Source organism: Helicoverpa armigera, chromosome 7 (assembly GCF_030705265.1).
Source record: "Helicoverpa armigera isolate CAAS_96S chromosome 7, ASM3070526v1, whole genome shotgun sequence".
Classification (NCBI taxonomy): domain Eukaryota; kingdom Metazoa; phylum Arthropoda; class Insecta; order Lepidoptera; family Noctuidae; genus Helicoverpa; species Helicoverpa armigera.
Genome location: NC_087126.1, coordinates 3846855 through 3872883, shown reverse-complemented (window position 1 = coordinate 3872883; position 26029 = coordinate 3846855). Strand labels below are relative to the sequence as shown.

The 26029-nt window shown below is 35.5% G+C and overlaps 1 long non-coding RNA gene across 1 annotated transcript; it reads right to left on the bottom strand.

Annotated features, from left to right (window-relative positions):
• Positions 1 to 24667: 24667 nt before the first annotated feature.
• On the bottom strand, positions 24668 to 25586 carry LOC135117107 (uncharacterized). Its single transcript, XR_010276651.1, has 3 exons — positions 25414 to 25586; positions 25144 to 25206; positions 24668 to 25066 (listed from the first exon to the last, which is right to left on the bottom strand). It is a non-coding gene; the product is annotated as an uncharacterized LOC135117107 (long non-coding RNA).
• Between the last annotated feature and the right edge of the window lie 443 nt (positions 25587 to 26029).

The window sequence follows — 26029 nt, the reverse complement described above, 5'->3', positions numbered from 1 at the left end:
TCATTTTTTTACTGTTATTGACATTTAACTTAAAATGAACTAAATATAACACATCCCATATCAATTGACCGAGCATAGAAGTAAGCATGCAACATGCAGCAAGCATGGCTTCTGTCACGGCTCCGGCGCTGCGGGGCTCCGGCGGTCCCATGCGAGCTTATCGTCGCAGATTGTTTTCACGCTCACCACCGCAGCTTCGGCTTGCTGGCCGGCCCAGCCGGCCAGCCTCAGCCGCAGCGGCGAGCGCTTCAACTACCTACGCCTCAGCTCGCAGGCCGCCTCGCCCCTCCGTGCCTACGCGGTTTTGAATTGCACTCTAGGGGTAGGGCAGACAAGACTACGTGGAGTCGGTTTTGCAGCGATTCGTTTTCGTCACTAAGTTCAGTTTTTAATACAATGTTTTGAATCCAAATTAAATTCTACCATAAAACAAACGAGCCAAGAAAAATGAGATCAAGAAAAACGAGGCCGAGTTAGTAAATTAGATGACAATTGTCCAATTAATAGTTTTGTGGCTAGACTTATAATTTCCCATTAAAATAGAACATATAATTTTAAACAATAATCATAAAATATGTAGCAAGTAACAGGATTTATTTATTAGAACAACTGCCACCCTCGCAACATAATAATAATGCTCGGGCATTATAAATAATGCCCGAATTAATCACATGGCCCATAACATATAGATTCTTCATTTCAATTCTTGTAGCAATAATGTTATTGGTTTCGTGTGAAATCAATGAGAAGTATTAATAAGTGTGAGTGTTATAACGGTAACAATCACACTAGTCGAGATATTTATTTATTGATTTGTTATTTGTAACTTCTATTTTAGTTCTGTGCCTAAATCATGCTGGTTTCCATGCCATTTGGGACCGTATGCTCACAGCTACAAGTCACAGTTAATTAAATTCGGCTCTACACACCTGAAGTGAAATTGTATCCTAGTCCATGTGACAAGCCTATATACCAGCTAATATACTGTTTAGAAGCTACGTTTTACTCTTAGGTGGTCCTTATTCATATTTCTCACGATATTTTCCTTCACCTACTAGAAATTCACACAGTTGACACAGCATTTCCCATGTCGGCACTGCGTTCCATTTTCAAGCACATTACAATTCTATTCTTCATGGTCCGCTGGCGTTCCATTATAATCCTTTTACTATAAATACTTTTTTCTATATTTACATGCGCTTAAGTACTTGTATTGAATTAAACAGTCCGGATGTTCGGCCGTTTTCCTAAATTACGAGTCTATTATGGAGGCCCGAGTCATTGTCAGGTTTCTGAGTGAAAACATTGTGATATAAATGTTGGGTTATTATTGTGTCAAGGTAGTTTATCAGGATGTCTTGTTATGATTATGACAAAGAATTTGTTTGGTAGGCATTTTGGGTGTAGTGTTTTGTTTTTGTCTATTATGCTATGTATAGTTTTGAGAGAAAGTATTTGTAAAGTTAGTTCTATTCAAGAGCATTTTTTTTAAGCGGCTTCAATTTTCAGTTTAATGTTTTCATTTACGAGTCGTTAAGAATAAATCTCAGTAAGTAGGTACAAGGCCTTTGTTATACAGTGTAGAATAAACACTAAACTGAAACATCTTTCATAATATCGTTCTCATAACAACTTTCCTACTGCAGTTCAACCGTTCACAAGAGAAACTACAAGGTAAAGTTTTAGGTAACGTTATTAGAAAACCTTTGAACAGCAATGTCTTTCCAATAGTTATTGTCGCGAGGTAAGTACCTCGAATCTTTGGGATGAACGTCGGCTGTAAGGAAAGGCGTTTGAGAGGAATCCCGAGGAGATGGTGCCAGTATTATGTAGAGGGTCCCGGAATGTGTAATAAGGATTGCTGATGTACCTAAATTGGATCGTAAAATCTATGAAGTAGGGACTGAGTTTAAAAAAAATCCTGCAGACTGGATTCACGTAGGTTAATACTTAGACAGTAAGTTCTACGTTTATGGCGAATAGAATAGAGAGGAGCATAGGTTCATTAGGATTTTCATATACAATTTCGAAGAAGTTGGAAACTCGAGGTATATACCTGCTGAAGAAAATACCTGTAACTATTACATATAGGTACATGACTTACATATACCCGAGTAAACTGAGCTAACGTATTGTATTACTGGGGATATGCACATTATTGGACGTTTGTGTCTTTTATTAAGTCTTCGAATCACTAATGTAAGTGCTGACTACAACTGCTCGTAGAAAAGTATATCCTATATGCTACAGTAATAAATAGGTACCATATTTATGAGATTTTTAATGCAGAACACATTGTATCGGCTACTGTGAAACACAATCAGGTATTAATAACACGTACAACAATTCAATATAAAAACAAATTTTATAATTTTCTTATTGATCTATCCTTACTTTATAGCCGATAGAAATGCTATTAAAAGTTTTTATCTATTTGCGCTAGTCGTCTCGGGAATTAATAGCAAATACGGTAGAAGGCTAGACATCCCATCTATCTTTGAAAGTCCGCTTTAGTGGAGGCTCTTATACAAAGTGGCGGAAAAGTCAGGATTGGTGATGCGGAGAAATGTTGCTATCGATAGGTAATTTAAACCTTCAAGAAATGAGCGTACTTCTTTTTAAAAGGTTGGTTACACACCAGTAACTCTGCTGTTGAGGATTTTATTATTCCTATCGAACCTTTCACACATAAGTATAATAAAAAATTGGCAGTTAGATAAGTAGAATATGTCACCGTAAGATTACAAACATCGTTAGATTACAATCTATCTCGAGAGATTGTAAACTGTCGAATTATTGTGAACCGTAACATCTGATTGCAATTTAACGCATTATTTTTCGCTATATTATAATCTATCGATGAGAAATTGTCAAATTGTCAACTGTCCGAAAGCTCTCCCTGATTGGTCAGTCTTTTTGTTAGATCGACCAATAATCCGTTCTGTTCCCATGGAGTTCCCGTAGAGTTAGGAATGAAATAGAGGTGTCAGTTAAATAAAATAAATGCTCTTCAAAAATTCTTCAAGTATTTGTTATTTAGTACGAGTATGTAATTAATATTCCTGACATATTTATTCTTCAAACACAAATTGAAATTGGAAACATTGATTTCTGACACTTACGCGAATATTAGACATTTAAATAAAACTACTTTTACGGATTTTATCGCGGTTATATTATATTATTTAATCCCGACGTTTAAAACCGACCGCGATAAAATCCGTAAAATTTATTTAAATGAAATTGGAAAATTATAAGAAACTTTTATAAAAAAAAAACAAAACAATTAGGTAGTTTGTCTTCAAAAACAAATTCATTCCTAACTCTACGGGAACTCCATGGCAACAGAACGGCTGGTCGTGATTGGTCGATCTTACAAAAAGACTGACCAATCAGGGAGAGCTTTCGGATAGTTGACAATTTGACAATTTCTCATCGATAGATTATAATATAGCGAAAAAGAATGCGTTAAATTGCAATCAGATGTTACGGTTCACAATAATTCGACAGTTTACAATCTCTCGAGATAGATTGTAATCTAACGATGTTTGTAATCTTACGGTGACAAATATAAGTAAAAATCTTTAGGCGACTTTCAAAGTAAGTATTTATTTTAAAAGTAGATAGTACTATGATAAATCAAAAGGTTTGTTTTGTTGTAAGAATTATTTCGGACTTCTATGTCACACTGACATATGTACACATGTGTATCGTTTTCGGTCGTCTAGAAACCTTGTAGCATAGATGTCATACACAAAAGCGTTATTCATCAATAGACACTAAAGACAGAAGCGTGTCCAACATCCATTGTTTACAGACACAATCCTATACAAATAGAAACACAGGAGCTATCTAACACATGCTTACAATCGTCTGTCGATGAATATGACGTGTTTGTGTTGACACAGTTCTGTTTGCCGAAGGGAAGTCTACACTTTAATCTTCATCTATCAGTACAAATTGAGCCACTCATAACCAAGTGGCCCCCTGTGACGTTCAGCCCTCATCCCCCGGGGTCTAAGCCAATATATGCAGTAAAAGTTGATTATTCCACATGATTTTTGACTAGCCCCTATGCTCATAACGAAAGTTACATCAGCAAATATGATATTTTAATAAAAAAAATATATTGTGTTTTGAGACGAAAGAAAATAAGTAAGTTTAAGTTATTTGACTTTTCGATCGTTTGATAAAACTTTCAGTAATTACTAAAGTTCATTTTTCTCGATACTTTGTTGCTGAATTGAAAGCCGATCATAACAAATGAATGTCAATAGAGTTCAAGAGCGTAATATAAAGTCTATTCTTGTCTAGGCACCAGACGGTCGTGTTGTAGTAATTTCGCATATTGATGACGATTGTTATAGGTCTTTCAACCGGAGAGTCAAAGACTAGCCGAATGTCATAACAGGCTTGGGTGGTGTGCATGGCAAGTGCTATGGCTTTCGATCCGTTACATGTCTGGATGACAGACGAACTGTGCGAGACAGGAATTGATAATGAGCGACGTGCGGTGACATCACATGCGCGAAATATGTCATACTGCGCTTATTTGTAGTGTTGGGCAGCTGCAGCAGCGGATTCTCGAAGTCGCGTCAACCTGTGGATAAACAAAAAGGGTTAGTATAAGAAACATCCTGTAAGATAGAATAGGTAGGTATGTAGTTTCCATTTTAATCTTAAGTACCTACTAAGAAACTAATATAATCATAACTAGTGACTAACACTCATAGAATTCAAACTCCATATTTACATAAGGATCTATTAACTTGGAATACGAAGTCGCTTATAAAACGTAACTTGATGTAACTTTTAATCTTACGTCAACTTCGCGAGTCTATAAACGAATTGTCGCCGAGTTAAAATTTTAAGCGTGACTTACCCCCTCGTAGGGGTCTATTAAATTTATTGCTTGTAAAACGAGCAGCTAATTTAGAGTTACGTTTTATTGTGTTAACTTAACTAGTTTACGTTATAACGCCGCGGGTGTTCGCCACTGAATGCGTCAGTTCAAAAGTAACTTTATTGTCACCATGCTAAGAGTGGGGGAATATTCGATAAAATATAAACAAACAACTAGCTTGGTATGTATGTATACTTTTTATTAGCCATATGTAATGCGTAATAAAGCAGTGGGGTGTTTCTGTTTTTACGATCACTAAAGGGGATGAAAGAAAGTAGAGTTGTAGATGAATAATATTTTTATGTGACGTGTAGAATAGGTACCTTTTTTATACCAATGATGTATGATGATATATTCTGGAAGATTCTGCGTAATATACAGTGAGTAAAGTTGTTAGACACGAGAAGAGGCATTTCGCTTTAGGTTTTAAATATAAATTGTCAGTATATTTCAGTAGAATTTTACTTAAACACCTAAGAGGAGATAAGTTCTAAGTAGATTCAACTTTTAATTCATACTTATAGTAAAAGCGTATCCTATTACGTAGTTTACTAATGTTCATTTATTATAAACTTCTAGAAACAGATATTTGTTAAACTTATATTTCTGAATACGCTGACATTTTCTACAAAAAAACTGTCTTCATGTACAAAAGTCTAGACTTTTTATAGACTCAAGACAGCTACGTCAACATAAATAACTTTGTTTATAAGGTACAAATAATATAATAGAAGAATCTCGTTTACAGCCGCTGAACATGGAACAAAGGAACTCTGGGATGTCATCGCTCATTTCTTTTCATTTGCACGCTTTTTCCCGTTACACACGGCCGCCCACATATTATTGCTTGGAGGCGTCTTTACACAATGGACCATCTTCTACCACTCGAATATTCTGAGGAATTTATTCAAAGTCAATTTTTTTATTCTATCTATATCTGGAAAAATTGAAAGAGCTGGTATGATGTACCTAAGTTGACATTCTAATCTGGTCTACGTTATTCAAGAACGTATAACGATATAAATTAAAGTATTGGTAAGTACCTACTGTCTTTTCTATTTTCATGTAAGTTCTATGTAAAAATATTCAAAGTACAAATCTAAGATTTCTTTCATACTTCATGTATCATTAATTAGTTTTTTCAGTAAACGGGGATGTAGTTGAAATATGTTAAAATACGTGAGAAAAGCACTTTATAAATTACAAAGAAGGTGGTGGTGGCGGTGGTGAAACAGAACTTTTTCTCTACGTAATTCTGTTTCACCACCGCATAAAATTATAGCGCATTCATGTGATTTAACCCAAAGCACAAATTGTTCCTGTCCACAGATTCAAAAAACTAAATCTATAAAATATTTAGGGGTAACCATTGACGAAAATCTTAATTTTTCAGAACATATAAGTAATGTTGCAAAAAGAGTGCGAAAATTAGCATATATATTTAAACAACTAAGACATGTAGCGGACTCTAAAGTTATGAGAACAGTCTATTTAGCGCTTTGTCAATCCGTCCTTGCCTACTGCATTTCTTCCTGGGGTGGAGCAGCTAAGAGCCACCTAATAGAATTAGAGAGGGCCCAAAGACTTATATTAAAAATTAGTTTATTTAAACCAAGGCTTTTCTCTACCTCGGAACTCTATGAACTAGCTGAGGTACTAACAGTTAGGCAACTGTATGTTCTTTCCGTTGTTCTTAGGCAACATAGGCTTCTTCTATTTAACCCAAGTAACCCAACGTTGTCTCAGCGTCGTAAGTATCAAATATGCCCTACAGAACCAGCCAAAACAGCCTTCAGCAATAAATATTTCTTTTTTAAAGGTGCACGTTTATATAACTATATTAATAGAAAGCTTTCAATCTACTCAAATACAACTCTAGAATGTAAGAAAAAAGTGATCAAATGGCTTCTTACTCTTAAGTATGAGGAAACAGAGGAACTACTTAACACGCACAAAGATATCTAACATCCACACACAATCACAAACACAACACACTCACACTCACACGCACGCACAATCACACACACCCCAAAACATTTTCACTTCCATAACTCACTCATCTAGCTCACTCCCAAACTAACTGTTCTTTATTTTGTTAGAACCAACATACTTGTTCGGGTCAAGGAGGCCAGGAGACCCATGTCACAAGTTTTTTACTTAGTATGGGCTCCTGTCTCCCTTCCTTACATTAATATTGTTAAAATGAACGGCATTTGTATTATTGGGAGAAATAAACATATTTTATTATTATTTTTGGGTATACATTTTTGTATCTCGGTATGAACTACCGGGTTTTTAGATTAGCACGGGCCGAAGCCAAGTGCTAGCCTATGTGAATGATGAAGGGAGATGTGCTGGATTGTTAGGTGTGTTTTGTGGTCGTTGTTGTGTGTCTGTTGGGATTGTTATAGCTGTCTGGGTTTCGCTATCATTTTGTAAAAATTTTCTAACGATTCGGCAAGTGTTCAAGATGGCAGCCTTCTGGAGGGTTCGGTAGGTGGTCGGTGCTAAGTCCAGTGTTTTCAGCGACTGATGCAGTTGCTTTGGGATTACACCAGTCGTTGAAAGCACGATGGGAATAATTGAAACACTGCCCAATCGCCACATACGGCTCATTTCAATTTTAAGGTCGGTGTATTTTGAGAGTTTTTCTGATATGGTGTGTTGCAGGTTGTGTGTGTTCGGTACAGCGATATCTATGATTTGAGCGGTTTTGTTGATTTTATCTAGTAAAGTGATGTCCGGTCTATTATAATGTACTGTCCTATCAGTGAGTATGGCGCGATCAAAGTATAACTTATGAGTGTTGTTTTCGAGAACTATTTGGGGATTATATTTATAGTAGGGTACTGATGGTGGAGGAATTAATTTGTACTTTATTGCAAGTTTTTGATGTATGATGTTAGCTATCTGATCGTGTCTGTGTTTATAGTCGGTCTGTACTATTGCTTTGCATGCTCCGGTAATGTGCTGGATATTTTCCGAGGCACTACTGCATTTTCTACAAATATCAGTAGGGATCGCCGCTCGCATGATATGCTTTTGATAATTACGTGTTTCAATCACTTGGTCTTGAATGGCTAACATGAACCCTTCAGTCTCAGGGAAGAGATCTCCTCGCCTTAGCCATTCGTTCGACGCTAATTTGTCGACGTTTTGCTGGTTCAGGTCAAAGAGATGTCTCCCATGTAGTGACTTCCGGGCCCATTCTGTTAATTTAGTCTGTCTGTCAATTAATATTTCGTTATTTTGTGGCGCCTTATCATGCATATTTAGTGGTGTGAGTTTCCGGTCATTATGAGTTATTGCTTTGTGTAGGATAGAGTTAGTGCTTTTTGAATCAAAATATTTTCGGAGTATACTAATTTGTTTATTGTGTAAGTTTGTAATGTCTATAATCCCCCGTCCACCATCTTTTCTTGGTAATGTCAGTCTTTGTATGCAGGAGCGGGGATGGTGTTTCCTATGTTTGGTTAAGGTTGTGTTTATAACGCGTTGTAGGTTTTTAAGTTCTGTCTTATTCCAGTTTATGATTCCAAATGAGTAGGTAAGAATGGGTATTGCGTATGTGTTAATTGCCTTAATAGTATGTTTAGCGTTTAATTGGGTGTTAAGAATAGATTTGAGTCTGTGTTTAAATTGAAGAGTTAGTTTTTGTTTTATTTCTTTATGTTTTATTTGTTTATCTTGGATATATCCTAAGTACTTATAAGTTTCGTTTTCATCCAATGAATTTATTATGTCACCTGCCTGTGTAGTATACGAGTGTTCATATGTCTGCCCCCCCTTTACAGAATTAATTTTGCATTTGTCAATGCCGAATTCCATTCCTATATCGCATGAGAACTGCTCAGTAATGTTAGCTAATTCAACTAAACCTTCTTGTGATGTAGCGTACAATTTAATGTCATCCATATAAAGGAGATGATTGATTTTAAATTCTTGTGGGTCAGTCGGCATTTCATTCAGCGGGTCATTAATTTGTAATTTAAAACCTGGTGTGTTTGTGTTTAGTTTATTCGATAGTGGGTTTAAGGCTAGGCAGAACCATAAGGGACTAAGGGAATCTCCTTGGAATATACCTCTTTGGATCTTAATTGGCGGGGTCTCTATTAATTCTGTTGGTGTTTTTAGATGTAAGCGTGTTGCCCAGTGAGTACTTATATTGCTTAAAAATGTAATAATTTGAGGGTTAACTTTATAAATGTCAAGAACTTTAAGGAGCCACGTATGTGGGACTGAGTCATACGCTTTTTTATAGTCAATGTACATAGTGTATAGGTCTTTTTTATATCTTTTAACCTGTTGCAGGATTACAGCGTCTATTGTCAATTGCTCTTTACAGCCCTGGCTCAGTTTCCGGCACCCTTTTTGTTCCTCAGATAAAATTGAATTTATTTCAAGATGTTTATATATAAGTTGGGTAATACATGATGTTATTATTTTGTATATGGTTTGAAGGCATGTAATTGGTCTGTACTTAGCTGGGTTATTGCAATCAGTGCTATCTTTAGATATCATGTACGTTAGCCCTTCTGCTATATATGTAGGCATGTCTTCTGGCTTCTTAATAAAGATGTTAATATAGTTATGAAGGTATGGATGAGTGCATGTAAATTTTTTGTACCAAAAATTGTGTATATTGTCGGAACCAGGAGCTTTCCAATTGTGTAACTTGTTAAGAACATCCTGAAAAGTATCTACGGGTATATGCTCAAAAGTCATGTCTTGTATATTTTTATGTTTTTCTTCTTCCGCTTTGATCCACTCTGCTTCTGTGTTATGGGATATAGGCCTCTCCCATATTCCTGACCAAAATTGATGAAGTTCAGCTACCGATGGTGATGAAACATTGGTGTTGTTTTCTGCTTGGTTAGTGGTAGAACTCTTTAGGCATCTATAAAATTGCTTTTCATTGTTTCTGAACTTGACATTTTGAGTTTTACGCAATGTGCACTTAGTGTATCTGCTTAATCTACTGTTGACAAGAGTTAATTTTTGTTTGAGTTATTATTATTAAAGAAAACCTGTTCTTTGTAATTTATAAAGTGCTTTTCTTGTCTGAAAATTATTGGCCATCGTAGTATTGGATGACTAATTTGTAAACATCGACTTCACTAAATAGGCATTCTATTATGTTACACCTACTTTGAAATTCCTAACTCATAGCAAAATTTATTGCCGAATTAATGTTGCCAATAGCTGCCAAAAGCAGTGACTCATAATTACGTACATATTAGACATTTAACGCACATATCGAACAAAATCATTGATTCTTCCACCGTTCCGTATATTAAAATTTAACACGAGCATGTATTTAAATTAGACAGTCATTTCGGTAAATAAGATATTTGGCTATTGTCTGTATGCAGTTCGCATATTGAATAGGTCACGTGGTCGACACGAGCCAACAATCCTTCTTCCATTTTATCCTTAGCGAATACAAAATACTGGCAGCCGTTCTTGGAAATTATGGTTTGCATTCCACTCATTTGAATAGAATTTACGTTTCGAAACTGAGGTGTGTTCCTTTTTCAAATCGGGACACGATTTTTTTCTTTTATTTTTAACCAAAGAGGCTATGTTGAGGAATTTAAAAATATACTTTGATTTTCTATAAAGCAATACTTATAGTTTTCCAGAAAAATGAAGGCAAATTGAATTCTCTTTTATTAGGTTAAACTTATTAATTCATTATTCAATAGAGGCTGTAGTGTGTATGTAATTTATATTTATTAAAAAAATCCTCAGTGAAAATATTAAGTAGCATAAAAACGTCTAATGTCTAGTCTAGAAATAAAATGCTAGACAAATACCTAGGTGTCGGGTTTCGGTACACTAATATACAGGTAAATTAGGTACGACAGTTTGACCTAGTTTATTTTCTTTTTATAAAACCTTTCTAGTATTACCAAGCGGCATACCTCCGCTTTGAAAGTATAATAGGCGCAGATATCTTTACAGTTTTTATTTATTATGATAATGACTTGTGGTATAATAAAGAAGCAGTTTTTTACGTTTGAATAAAATAATAGTTGATACTGAAATTATATATGTTCGTTTAAGAACATACAGAATAATATAGTAATGTACCCTGTCTGGTTGGTTCTGTTCTTGTAAGGGCACAATAATCTAAGATATTCTTATTTTTTCACTCAGTTACCACTTTTTCAAATAATAAATAGTGTGCATAACTAGGTACATACCTAATTAATGTGAAATAGTGAATTTTTAATCGATTTCTGAAAAAAAGATTATTTTATTTCCACCAATTTTAATATTAAACTGAAAACGACCGCTTTCATTTCTATAAAAGTACAGGTTAGTTTATTTTGTTGTACGTTTTGATTAACATTTCACAAAACCAATCCTAGTTTAACGCACAATTGTAGTTAACGGCAAAAATAAACAACGTGCCAGTTAATCCAATAAAATAAAAATCATACGTACAAATTGTAAATACTGCATAGGTAGGCTAACTATTACACAAAACATTGAACAAAACAATGATTTTCAAATATCAACCTTATTCCTAAAACGTTAAGGGTTACGAATCTGTAATTGGAAAGTACAGTCATGTTGTAAAGTATTTTGGCACGTGCTCTTACCATAGTGAATGATTATTCGCGCGAAGAGTTTTTGTTAGGCCACCGGGCGTGCCAACGATCGCTGCCGTCGATTCTACCAGTACTTACTTGGATCATAATAATCGATTTGCTATGTGATATGAATTTACTCGATGTTGTTAGTAGTCGAATCGAGTAGAATCGGTATGGGATTCGGTTGGTATAAGGTCATGAATGGAAATAGGCTGGATGCGGGCTTTGTAAAGTGTTTACTAATTCATTTATGTGTTTAGATAAGCCGGTTATATTGTACTGTATGTGATGTAAGCTGTGAAACAGTCCTTGTCAAAAGTTGCAGCGGAATCGCATAGTGTAGAGGAATTGTGAACTTTGTTCATTCAAAACGGATTTCATAGAGTTGTCCTTTACTGTTCATGAAAGGTTTCACCGAATTATATTTTGCTTCTAAATTCAATTATATGTTTGTGCCAGTTCTAACTCTAACTTTGTTGTTACTGTTGTGTCATGACCGAACGGCAATAGAAATACTACCTACCTAACAAAGGTAAGTATGTATCTTGAGTAAGTATGAAAAAGTGCGATTTAAAACCAAATAAGCAATCATACAAAAATGCTCATTGAGAACCTCTTGCTTCTTTGGACGTGTCGGTTACAAAGAATTTCACTTAGATCAGGAAATAAATAAACGGGTGGGTCTCTTAACCACGATTGTAAACCAAAAATGAAGAGGCGACGATGCACAAACTAAACATTTAGATGACTAAGCTAAGTATAAACGACAACGAAGAACTAGCATAATTTTCCGGTTGAAACTTCTACACATTAAAGGTAATGCTACTAAATGACCATGACCAGGTCAGTCCGACACCTGCATAATATTGACTCCGGTCCTAAGTAGGACAACTCAGTAGCCGTTCAAAGTTTTATTACCATACCACTTGTGGACGCCATTATACCCGTGCATTTCTTGCCATTACAAATGCTTTAATGTTGGACTTTATTACAAATCTTTGACTTTAGAGATTTTGGATTTAAGTGGAATTGTTTCAATGTAGAGAAAAGGCAGCTAGGTGGAGCAGGCACGCGATGTGTTCATAAAAAAACTGTTTAGGGTTTTAATTGCAGAAGACTTTGTCCAAATATTCTAAGGTAGGTAAGTACTTACATAATATATATGCTATAAATGTAGGTACACAATACTTGAAAAGCTTATTATATTGATGGATTATAGTTTGTACATTCAAAGACACATGTTTTGAAGTACACAATGTGAATCAAAGCAATTGTATTGTGCTAAGGTATAGACAGCTTGAGAAGGTTTTGCTAATCAGTTCACGACAATTATCATTATCTTATCTGTATCGAGTAATCGATACAGATAACCTTCTGAAAGCATCTCAATGATAGACAGGTGAGGGAATAATTTATATCAAGTTATTCGTAGTCAGTATAAGTGTTTTCATCTTTTCAATATGTACTCCTAAACAAACAAGTTCGATAGGGTCCCGTTAGCAGTCTATAAATCGAGTCAGATCGTAAACAACCCTATATCATGCTAGCATTCGAGTTCTCGGCCGGCCGTGTCCGATGCCAACAATTACGTATTGCATCATACAATCGAGTATCGCTTTAATCTTAGTACTCCTGTATCGAGAACAATAACGCTCGAAGCATGGCCGATTATCGATTAAGATTATGATGCAGTAAACACTGTATCAATGTTGCATGGATTAAGTTAAGTGAACATATCGAGTACGTATGTGCAACTAATCTTGATAAGCCGGAAGATCTATGAAACCGTTTAAGTGAATCTACATATTCATCAGATCTGCCGTATTGTAGATATTCTCCTTTGTCGATTAGAACAATGATTAGATTCATACGATTGAAATCGATTCAAAGTCAATGCTCACTTTAGTGAAGAGAGGATATCGACAGTCGAAAAATTGATACTAAATAACGATTGATATTTATAGACCTAAGTATGTATTATTTTTAAAACTCGTACCTTCAATGCTTTTATTTTATTGGGTAGATAGATGAAACATTAATTAGATTGGTCAATCCCAAATGACTGTATCAATACCTAATGTAATAAAAATAAAATTAAAATTAGATTTATTTTCGTTGTCTAGCCATAAAAATAAACTTGGCTTGAATATATAAGTGTCTGAATCAGATTACTGGGTCGTATGTCGGTAGCTTTCAAATGCCACTTAGAGTATAATTTCAAAAAGCAACACGTCTTCCTGTAGGTGTTGCTGTTTCGTGACCAAACAGCCAAACAGAAATAGAAGTACATTTATCATACGTAATGCTAACAAGTTAGTTGCAACTGAACTGGTACATTCGTGGATGATGAAGATGAGTGCAGGAGGTGAAGTTTGTGCGAAGTGTGAAAGTGGTAGAAAGCTAGCTAAAAAATGGGATTGCGATTTAGATGGAACTAGTATAAGACGGCATCGTAAAGACGACATAAGGTCAAAGTTAATTTAAATTAAACTACGTAGTATTCTTGATTTTATTGTAAGATATTTTAAGATACTCCAGTTGTAAGAAATGGACTAATAAATTCTTATTCATCTCAGGACGTGGGTGAAAATGTTGGTAAAAACTTGTGAAAATATACATGGAATAAAATCTTGTAGGTACAGTAAGAACATTATATGCCGAACTAAAAAGTATATGATTAATAAAAACTTTTCTAATAAATTCAAGATTTAAACAAGTCTGAGAGGGAGGATAATATTCTAAAGACTTATTAATAGAAATGTGAATGGCTGAGTATAATATTTTACTTGAAAGTACGAAAAACTTTTGCTTTTGACAGAATATTTCGATTGGAAGTTATGAGGAGTGCCATATTGACTCCAAGTCTAGCCACTCAAGTAGGTTCTGTGAAATACGAAGAATTTTGTTGAATGTTGTTAGAGAGTTTTATACTTTGGGCTTAGTAAAACATAAACAATCTGGTCTCAGAAGACATCGCTTCGTACTTGACTTGTATTTGAAGGGACTAACTTGCTCTGCTGTACCTAAGAAGTACCTAACAAGATTTACTGTTTATGAAATTATTTGTTCTGAACTGTTCAAATAGTGCAAGTGTGACGTTTCATAGGAGCCTGCGAATGTCTATCTATAATATAAAAATGAATCGCAAAATGTGTTGGTAAGCGCATAACTCAACAACGCCTGGACCAATTTGGCTAATTCTTTTTTTGTTGTGTTTGTTATTGTCAGGAGAAGGTTCTTATGATATATAAAAAATAGGGTAAAGTAGAGAAGTCAGTTGACGGGAGCGAAGCCGCGGGCAAAAGCTAGTTAGAAATAAAAATATTTTGATTTTGTTCAAGTGCAATTGTTTCATTGGTGAGGTCCCCTTTAAATATTGTAAAAATCTCTCCCATGCCCTTTGATGCTGAGTCAGTAATCGATAATATCGAATAATGGACTGTAATTCTTGTCACACTATCGATGGTCGAATAATCGAATATTCTATCCAAAAGTTCAACAAGTGCAACTTCAACTTCTGCACTTTTCACTTGTCTGTACAATCTACTTATACTTGTATGGCTCTGCACTGGGCGTTGCTTCCTGCTACGCCCACGTCTGCGCCGGACGGAATACATTGTTAATTATTTATGTTAATGTTATTGATAACTATTACTAGCTCCCGATTCCCTGATTTTGACACAAATGTTTAGCAAAATTGATTGTTTATTTCGTGGTGATAGAATTTGTTAGCAAGGGGAAAATCTTCTCTTTAAAGTAGGGTCCTTTTCACACGACCTCTTGCGCGTATAAAGTTCTTTAAACAGTAAAATATTTTAAGGACGGTTTTCTGCTCTCGTTTCACGAACGAAGTGAATATGTCCATTTAAAATTTTCAGTGGAACGTAAAATTTCAAGAATAATATTAGGACAGGACCGTGACATACACGACGTAACAAACGTTTAAAAATGAAGGAATGTGCAAGTCCTCTCAGGAAATGGTTCCGCATAAAGTCTAAAACAATTCTGGGCACACAATTGTTTCGACGCTCCCGACATACGCCGGGAATTCTTCACAGTGCAATGTATGGCACTGGGGACAAATTGCCCGCCACATACTGGCTGTTTTGTACACGTTGTATTATTTTTCTTAATTGAAATAGGAAAGTTAACTTATTTGTAGTTAGAAAAGTTTATACTGTAATGGGACGTGGTGGTTCATTGCTTAGGTTGGGGTACTTACCTATTTCATAAAAAAAGATGTACCTATTTTGTGTTAAGAAAATCTATCCAGGCGTAAACAAATTCCTAGATTCATAGTATAGTTGGTTTACTGTTGTTCAAGGAAAGACCGCACCAGCCCGATTCCAATTACGCAGATCGACAGTTTTAATTTCTCCAACTTCATGATAATTGCAAAATACAAATATGTAGTTAAATTAAAGCCAGAGTACCAGGACAGCATATCTGCTCAGCAAATTGCATATTCGTTCCGACATTTCTCGCTTGCGTTACCGCTGTTTCATAACCGAGCTTCGTCAATGACTGACGTGGCAGATTCCGGGAACGTGTGACGTCACTTTGCTCTGTGGTCATATTTACCGTAATATACCGTCAAGGGAATAGTTTCAACTTTGCCAATCTCGGGGTAGGATTGAGTGGGAATAGCGCAGGGACTCTTACGAACATGTGTTTAACTCTAATTATGGTGTTGCGGATGAAAACTTCACGTGCTACTCAAGTTATGTGTTTAGAAGTTTATAATCGCGATATGATGTTCCCACTGAGGAAAGTTGGCATATGATTTATGTGAGAAGAAAATAGTTTTCTTTGACGATACTTAAGAATCTCTTCAACAGATTTCTAAATATATTTTTTGCAGTAAAACACTCACATTAAGTGCAATATTTTCATATTACGCGCGCATTTCTAAATATTGCTTTTATATTAGAAAAACCTTTTACGATGACAACAGCAACATATTTTCCATAACTTCGTATTAGGTACGCCAACTTTTCAGTAGCAAGACTAATATAATTTCGCACTTCATAATGCTATCAAGAAAAAGTTTGACTGCGAATCTATTTTCCGAGGAATCTTTTCAATTGGCAGTTTTCAATTTGCGTCTGGAGAAGTACCTACGTAAAATATTTAGACAGGTTGTCAAAGTCAACTTGATCTTTAGTATTTACTAAACTATTATGTGGTTCAAGGGAACTATGTACGTGTATGTGTATGATGAAAGTTTGGGAAATCATGTCCTACCTTCGGGTGCAAACCATATAATATATACTCTTTTTTATCTAAAGTACATTAGCAGTTCTACAGTGACTGCATAACAGACACTCAGATAGAGTTACTGAAACATTTATAGTATTATTATGGATGAACGTCCTTGAAACAAAAACGGCTTGGTTTATCTCCTCTATTCAAAGAGCCAGCTGTTGGGAACGAGTTACTTAATGATGGTCACAAACGACCGGCTTAGTACTCCAGCCACTGAGTTATAGTACAACGATATTTCATAAGACAATGTCTAATTTTAGACTAAGACACTAACGTAATCTTAAGACTAAAGTGTCAGAATCTTGAGTTGGGTTTAAGGCTAAACTTCGTCAAGTCCTCTCAGATAACATATCGATACCATCAAACTTATGAAAAGCATTTGTCAAAGAATTCTTCCGTGTAGCGAAATAAATAATTCCGTTACATTTCCATATTACCTTAGGTACTTGTAGCCAATATGATTATAATTTCTGAAGGTTCAGTTTCAATATATATGTATATCCCGTCTTCTATCTTCAAAGGACGTAAGTAACGCCCAAACATGATCTGTAAAAAATAAAGGCGATTTTTAACCATCATGCCTTTGCATATTTATGTGTTGTTTGTCCTGAAACTCCTTAGTCGTAAGTAAACAGATAAAAGGGTAATATTCCTTCAATACGTACATTTTTCCTGAGACAGGTGCGGCCTAACCGTTATTTATGAGGACCCTTCATGCCGACCGCGTGCCACATGACTGTGTTTCATTTTTATAGGATTTATGTTACATCGATATTTGCAATATCTAGGCAGGGCTTGAAGTAAAAGTGTCCTATGAAATATTGATGTGATGTGAAATGGTTTCATGAGGGCGGAATTATGGCGGTTGGGCTGAATTGGTCATCGCAAAAATTTGGCTAGATAGTAAAGTAGATATAGGCTACCCTGCCAATTCCTAAATATTTTAGGCTAGTCAAGTACATGAGCTGTTTTACAAACGTTCAAAAACAGGGATTAGGTAGCACTTCTTCTTCTTCTTCGACGTTCTCAGTTATGGATGGTTCTCAGTCGATGATGAATATATAGATTTTATTGTTATTCTATTGAATATAATTCTTTGTAATAAATGTGTGTATGTTGTGCCATTATTGTTCATATTTCTGTTAACTTCCTCATATGATGTTTTGATATAAATATCTCATGTTCATTGAATCTTGGGAAAAGTTGCATAAGTGCATTCCATTACGCTCGTCACAGATCAAGTCGCTATAAAACAACTGTATTTAGTATAGCTTTAATAACTTCACTTCGTTTATATCAGTACGCAATTGGCTTTTACGAAGGATCTTTCAGCAAGCTCCCAATATAATCCCATAATTCCACGAAGCTTGCTACACTGTATCGAATATCTGCCATGAATCTTTCAACACTACATTACAATAACTGAAGCAAGTAAATATACTTATAGGTATCTTCTGAACATTATTATACCCGAGGCGTCGAAGAATATCAGCGTGAATTTTGACAATGTGTTTGACGTCACTACAGCCAAACCTTTCATTTGTGTAAAAAGCAAAAAGCGCTGTCGAATTCACAGAGAGTGATGGATACCTATTCGTGTCGGAGCATGTTCGGCATTTTTATGTTTTACATTTAACTCCCAGAATGTGTAACACGAAATCATGCCAGCAGTTTAGAAAAAAATACAACGTGAAAATGTAGATACAATGGAGAAAATTGTAGCTATTGGGTCTGTGTTTTGGAATTCGTTAACTGTAGCGATCAATATCATTAAGTAGTATAATATGTAAGTATGCTATACATCAATTCATCACATGTAAGACTAGTCTGTCTGCCTTTTAGTCTTTGCCTCGCCCTGCAACAATATGTCACTTAAATGAAAAAATACAGCTTCCTCTGCGCTGCTCGCCTAGTGAGACATAGTTTAGCGAGCACCTAGACAAGGCATTATGTTGTTCAATTTAATAATAAAGGTCCCAGCCAATTTGGCACGGAGCGAGCTTCTACTGGAGTCGAGAGCCATCGCTCTATGAGAGTAGTGCAATTTGCCTGCAGGCCGCACCCGGCCCTTGAGCCAGCCTCCGAGAGCACACCAATTAGACGAGACAAATTCGGATTTATTATTCAGCGTGGGCGCAATTCAATTGGATAATAGATCGAGTTGTTTGTTTCCATCGACCACTTGCCTAGACGTAAATAAACAGAAATGGTTATCGATCTGTTGCTGCACGCGACTTTTACGGATAACAAAACACTTATAGCAACCGCTTCGGAAAGTCCTATTTAGTCTATTTAGTTTTCTTGGAACTTATTGGACGAAGTAATCGACCGCAATCGACTATGTACGTGTAATTTGCTTTGGATATTACGACGGCTTTCTTATACGTGTGTCATCGTTAGTGTATCCAGTATAAGATAGCCTCTTTACGGGCGGCTGTTTCTTCCCACTCTAGGCCATAATCAGAGGCAGGTTTTTGCGACCTACCTTGTCGTTTTCTATAATCACAGTGTAAGAGAAACGCGCAATGTCAATCGAGGAGGTACCAACGCTGTATTATTTAGTGGGTACAGTTATAACTCATAAATAACGATGCGCAAAACGCCTATGATTGCTATAATCTTTATCCATATTTTATCTACTGCTGTCAGCGCTTATCCAGTTAACCAGCCATGATTATACAGTGTTGGGAATCAACGAGTCATCTAGTCGATCTTTTGTAAACATTATGCTAAATAACTGTTGCTATTTAAGCTTTGTGAGCGGGGAACGGTGTTTTGACAAATGGTAACACTGGGTCTGATATAATCTGTGTACGATCTCTGCAACGTGTAATTAGACCGACTGACTAAGCGGAATCTATGGGAGCGTTGCCCGTCTGACCCCGCTCAAGATTTAAGATCCCATTGTGGAGACTTCTTTATTGCACACTACGGCTTAAAGTAATGGCTGGCATTCGTTTTCAAGTTATCGAAACATACATTTGGGTCGATGGCTTTGTGAATTTATCAGTCAGAAAATTGAATGTCAAGACTTCGACAGTAAATTATATTACTCAATACCTCGGAGTGTTAAAGTTATTCGCTCGAATGAATCATGGTTCCAGAATGAAATCTCGTTTTACATATGAGAAATGTGTTATAAAAAATATCGTATCCCTCATCACGTTATGACATAAAGTGGTTACAAGAGGGTCGTGTTTACCATATTTTTTGTTCTATTCTATTACGCGTCGCCGTTACCAATTAGTTATCTGATGTGAGATCAAATTACGTCTCGCCGGAGGTCGATGCTTGATGCTGTTGAATTGCATCACAATAGTGTTGTGGCTAAAAACTGCGAGTCACCATCGTGTGGACGAGAACTATTCAGAGAATCGATATCGTGGTACGTGAGGGAACAGCGTATGTCGATGTGGTAATAGTGCCCTCCTTCATCACCTGTGCAACTAATACGAAAACGATTTTTTGTTCCAATTGGATCGTGTATCCAATCAAGTGTTTTAATAGGCACGGAGTTATAATTGGAGCGCTCTATTTTGATACATCAATTATTCACATTTACGAAAATGGTCATAATTAAGGCCTTGTTAAAGGATTAATTAAAGCTGCCAGTCCCGACGATATGAAATCAAAATAGGTTTCACTTCCAAACTACGTCAGAATCAATAGTGTGGCAATTAAGAATTTTGGATAATTATACCGATCGTTCGAGCGGAACATTGCGATTGCTATTTTGTCCTCGAATTCGGGATTATTTTGCAAAACGCTGTCGACTTTTTTATTCAGATATCATGGCAGGCTTAATTAACACTCGTATTTTGTGAGCTTTTTCGTTAACCTTTGATAACCGTTCATGACACCTTTTTATATAGACATTGGGTTAATCAAACGGCCGTAGGATGGTAGGTTTATGAAGTCATCAATTAGTAATATATTTGTCGTGTTAATTGAAATGCGTGCGTTTAGTACTTCCAGGCTTACTGGACGGTTTAGTCTTCGTTTTAGTCTTCGTGGAATTAATTAATGCTCATCATTTGGCAATCTCAACAGAGCTCGGGTTAAATGAACTTAGATGTTCTATAAGACGGTTGAATTAGTTCTAAACTAGCGGTTAATTGAATCTGAGTTGGGATCACATTTCTTGAAAGCCTTTACGTGGGTTTTGTGCTATGTGTTAGATACCCATTCTATTTTGTTATTATTCTTTTCTATTCTTACTTCACTTGGAGAGGCCCATGTCCAGCAGTGGACTGCGATAGGCTGATGATGATGATGATGATGATGATTCTTACTTCTGGTACTGAGTAATTATTTAGAGATGTGTGGCCAGCATTTTTATAAAGTTGAAAGGTAATAAATAAAACATAAAAACCAAAATTACTGTTGCGTAACACTGGCCACTTTTAAAACTTCACTTGAAATCCTAAATTTTATAAAAATGGTAATTACACAGTCAACGAAAGTATAGACATATTTTAACACGCGGCCTGCCCTTTATTACAGAAAAAAGAATTTGAGAGCGAAATAATGATATGTTATTACGTTTTCAACTGGCGCGCGGCAAAGTAATAGCTAAGTTAACCGAATTTTAATGACGAACTTCGTTCGTTAAAAATACTTTAGCACAAATTGTCTTCTACTAGAAAGTGTTTCCTTGGTAATTTTCTATCACTTATCCCAATTATTCGCATCTGTCGTTCGTAGGGCCATTTCTTCCAGAAGTTTCTTTGGGTCAATTCTGTAAGCGGTACTTATAAGTTCATTTAAATACGTTTATGTTCAGGATGGTGTAACTTTACATAGAATTTGGTTGAGAAGAAATTACATAACCCTCTCACATACGAACTGGAAGTAAGAGTTCTGTAAATAGATACTAAAAATATTTTTAGACCGATTAAATTTAAGGAACATTCTTTCAGAAACACAGTTACATTTGTCTTTCGAACTCGAACATAATTTTAATCACAATCCTACCAAATTACATTTTAATTTAACACATAAAACTCTTTACGACACCCTTAAAATAAGTGGAATAAGATAGAAGTTACGGCGGTCCCTTAATCAGTGGGGGTTGGGTTGCAATAATCCTGAGACGACGAGATAACATCTTCGAAGGAAGGGACGTCCCTTTAATAAGTCCGATAGGTCAGACTACTCCTGGTGCGAAGGTTACCCTCGTTTCGTTTATTATGTAGTCATGTTACTTGTGGCTTGCGGCGAGGATGATAATATCGAGTTAGGAATTAAGAGCTTCGGCTAGTTGCTGTGTACTCGTTAATTAAGGTTAACGAATTTTGTTAATGAGGATATATGTGTGATAGGAATATCTCATAATTTGAAGGCTTTATGGATGCTTATTCTGTCACCATCACCAGTTTTTCCGAATCACTATTTTGTCATATTAGTTGTAGCAAACTTTTCCTTTCTATTTTCTAAGTTTCTTAGTCCAATATATTCTACTAATGTTAAGTTAGATTTGCTTTGTAACTTAGTTTCACTGAGAAAGCGTATAACCAATCTACGTCCATGAAAGACGAAGTTATTTGCTTTATGAACGAATTTCGTGCCTCCATAGGTTATACCAATAAAAGCGATCTTTTCAACAAATAGTATTTTGTAACTGGTCTGTAATTTATAGGCAAAGTTTTTGCTACAAATGAACTTAATAAAGTTATAGGTGAATCAAGTCATTCATTTGGTATTACGATGTCTAATGAAGCGAGTAATGAAGATAAATGGATTTGCATTGAAAATCGGATTCAAACTTGTATTGATATTAGTTTGTATTTTAGTAATGATTTATTTGCTATTCAAATCTAGTCGACTGTAGCTAAGTCTAAAACAATGCATAATGATGTGATAATGTTAATAATTTACAAAGACAATAATCTGAACCTTCGATTGTTTTAAAACAAAAACATAATATTTACGAGTGAATTTAAGAAAGAAAACATTGTAAGAAATAATAAACACGCATGCCACCTACATCAAGCTTGTAAAGACCAATAACACACACGACTGTGTCGATGCTCATAAAGAAAACTGAATTAAAAGAAAGAAAGTATAATATACAAGCAAGGCTACAATAAACAGTGACAGACTAAATTAACGTTATGATGAAGAACATTAACATTCACTTAAAACACAAGACACGCGTGTAAGTGGATGAATGAGGGTAAAAAGGAACAGAACAGATAAAGGCGTTAATTTGTTCCTGCGGGTGTGTGGGTTTGGTACACTTGCTTCGGACACACAAACGTTTTCCAACTAGCCGCACTGTGTTTTGTTTTGATGGGACTTTGATTAATAGTGTCCGTTTTGATGTCTGCCTACGTCATACGGAATATGGAGCCATTCCGGTGGTTGACGTCAATGCGGTCAAACGGCTACTGGAAGCAAAATAATTATGCAAAATTAAGTGGGAGTATGAAAGTTATTAATTCTTCCTCGTAATTAATTTAACCTTTGAGCAAATGTTGACGTTAGTTCACGAATTACTGTAAGTATTTAAAGTGTATTATTCTATGTTCTTTTTCATTTCGAGCAATTTTTTCGTTCTATTTAGAAAAGAACGGAAATACATCGCCTTTTCCCGGCGTGCACCAGTTGTAAATTCTTGCGAGCACACCGCACTCCGTGAAGTCAACCAGTCTTTATGGCTGGTTTACTTGCAAAGGTCTTGCTCCGGAACAAATATTAGTATTGTGAGCGGTTACCCGTGTCGATATGTTTGGCCCCGTTCCACTTAAGACTATTATTAAAAATTCCATTAGTTTGCGTCGAAGTTGCACGGTCGGGCGTTAATTTGTGACTGAGACGTATCCTCGTGTTTATGCTCCCAGTGTGTCTCATTGACAAATTGTCCGCTCGTAACGTAGTTCGTCTCGCCTCGTACCGTTTGTACACGTCACGCTCTTTTTCTTTATTGGGTGAGCAGAAAGGTAATATGAGCTTCAAACGGTATTCTTGCCTCGTTCCAGCTGCGTCAACTGGGAGACGGATTTTTAAGTCGAAATGGTCGTGGCCTTTTGTGGTATTCGATTCTTTGCGTTATTGTCCTACCTTTATTTTCAATGGGCATTGATATTTACATTTTATATAGGTACTAGAAAATAAAAATGGCAAAAAATCAAAGCCACTCTTGGCTTATGATAGGTTTACCACATATTTCTGGAACGGACAGGCGGAATGTATATCTACATTCTTATGTTTTAGGCGTACAAGTTGGTTCACTGAACAATGAAATATTTTATCAAGACATATGAAAGTATATATAAAAGTACCTATGTCAATTCCTAATTAAAGTGCTTTGGTTGTGTTCGTTTTAGTAACACGACACGACAGCTGACACTTGTGGTTCGCAGTCACTTACCTCTGCAATAAGGTCAATAACGTATGTTATTATTGCTAATAGACCTCTTTAGTACTTGTTTTGCGTAGGTTAATGAAAAATTGCCTCATTAAGATCGTGTACTTACTTGTACCAAATTATGTTGTATGTTGCGTGGGCGCTGCTTAGCCTTTAGCGAGATGGATTGGGAATTCGTTTCAAGCTTGTCACTTTATTTGTTTTATGTACGTTATTATTTATTATCCTGTTGATAATAAGTACATGGTTATATAAAACAGAACTTGTATAAAAAAAGTTTGTCTTAGGCAAACTAGCGGATAAGAATAAGCTACTCATTATATCGAGTGCGTCATACCTAATCACATGAAATCCTATCACATACCTATACTTTAACGAATTAAAAAAAAATAACCAAATCCATTCAGTCATATCGCCACATGAATTATTTTTCGTTTTCATAATTTAAATTTAGAACATCAAGTGCAAAGCAGAGACAAAGTACGCAAGTGTCAATGACCCCGGCTAGCCACCAAAATAAAGGTTGCCATTTTTAACAAAACCTTTAAGAGCGCTATTACAAAATCGAATCGCTCAGGTTTAGGTAAATTAGACGATAGCCGGCAGCACTTGCGCGCGTGTGCGTCTAGTGAAATACGCAACGCACACCTGCGGACCGCCACGCGGCACAAACAAACTTGAGACTTTGCCACTTTTATTTTCGAAATAGTTTATTGGTTTTATAGTTTATGAAATATTATTTGTACCGATGAATTTTATAACCTAGAATAGCTCGATTGAGTTACAATAAACAAATAATCGTTTACAATTTTTAAATTATTTAATCGACAACCAAACTTTTCACCATGTTTATCAATTAGGTATAAGTAATTGATTTATAGAAAAACTAAAATCTATAATTCGTCTTCCATGTATTGTATCTTCATTTTCCTGCAACAACAAAAACTAGGAATGTAAACAGTTTATTAAAACAAATATATCTGATGCGAGTGACAAAAAATACTTACCATATTATTTGTACTGGTATCCGATTGAGTCTGATAATCTGAATTAAATATGCTTTCATTATCCTGCAAGAATCAAAGATATCCAATAATATTATTATGCAACAGCGAAACTAACGACGATGACATTTACGTACATATTTCTATATAACCAACATCAAAAAAAGAGAACCCAATCTATAACATTTTCGCATTAGAATATCATGGGTTAATACTTGTGTATATTACATTTCAATCAGATCATTATAACTAATAAATAAAATAAAAACTCACTAGTATCAAAACGAGTTCGTTGCGCTATATTTTTCGAGCTCCGGCGAGTTTGCGCGGCGCAACAGCGAGCGATACGTCCTCCCTCGATAAGCGCTTGGCGCTGACTAAAGTTGAACACCGCGCGTCACAAGATTTATATTGATTTTTGCATTGCAAACAAAAATTATTTTAAAATATTGTTTTACTTTTAAAAAGACCAATTTTTTTTTTCAAGCTTTATAACAATACCACCTTAATTATTAAATATGTTTTATTTGAATTTGGATTATACTTTCATAGATAAAAAATATAGTTTTGTACGGAAAATTGTCAGTAACTCTCGGTTTTATAGAATTATTTTTGGTGTATTACTGTATGAATTGTAATAAATTGGTGAAAGCAAGCACAAGTACAAGATATAGTTGTATCTTGAACATTTTTATAAATGGTTAAATTGCTATATCCTCGGAGTACTGAAGCATCAAAAGATCCCCAAAAGCAACATTTTATGAAACATCCTTTGCAGAGACAAAGATTTTACTGATGTACGTGGACAAATTAAATATTTATTGAAAACAGCCCCAAGATAAATGATCAAACTTTCTTAATCTTATTTTTGTTTTTTTTTTTTGTGACT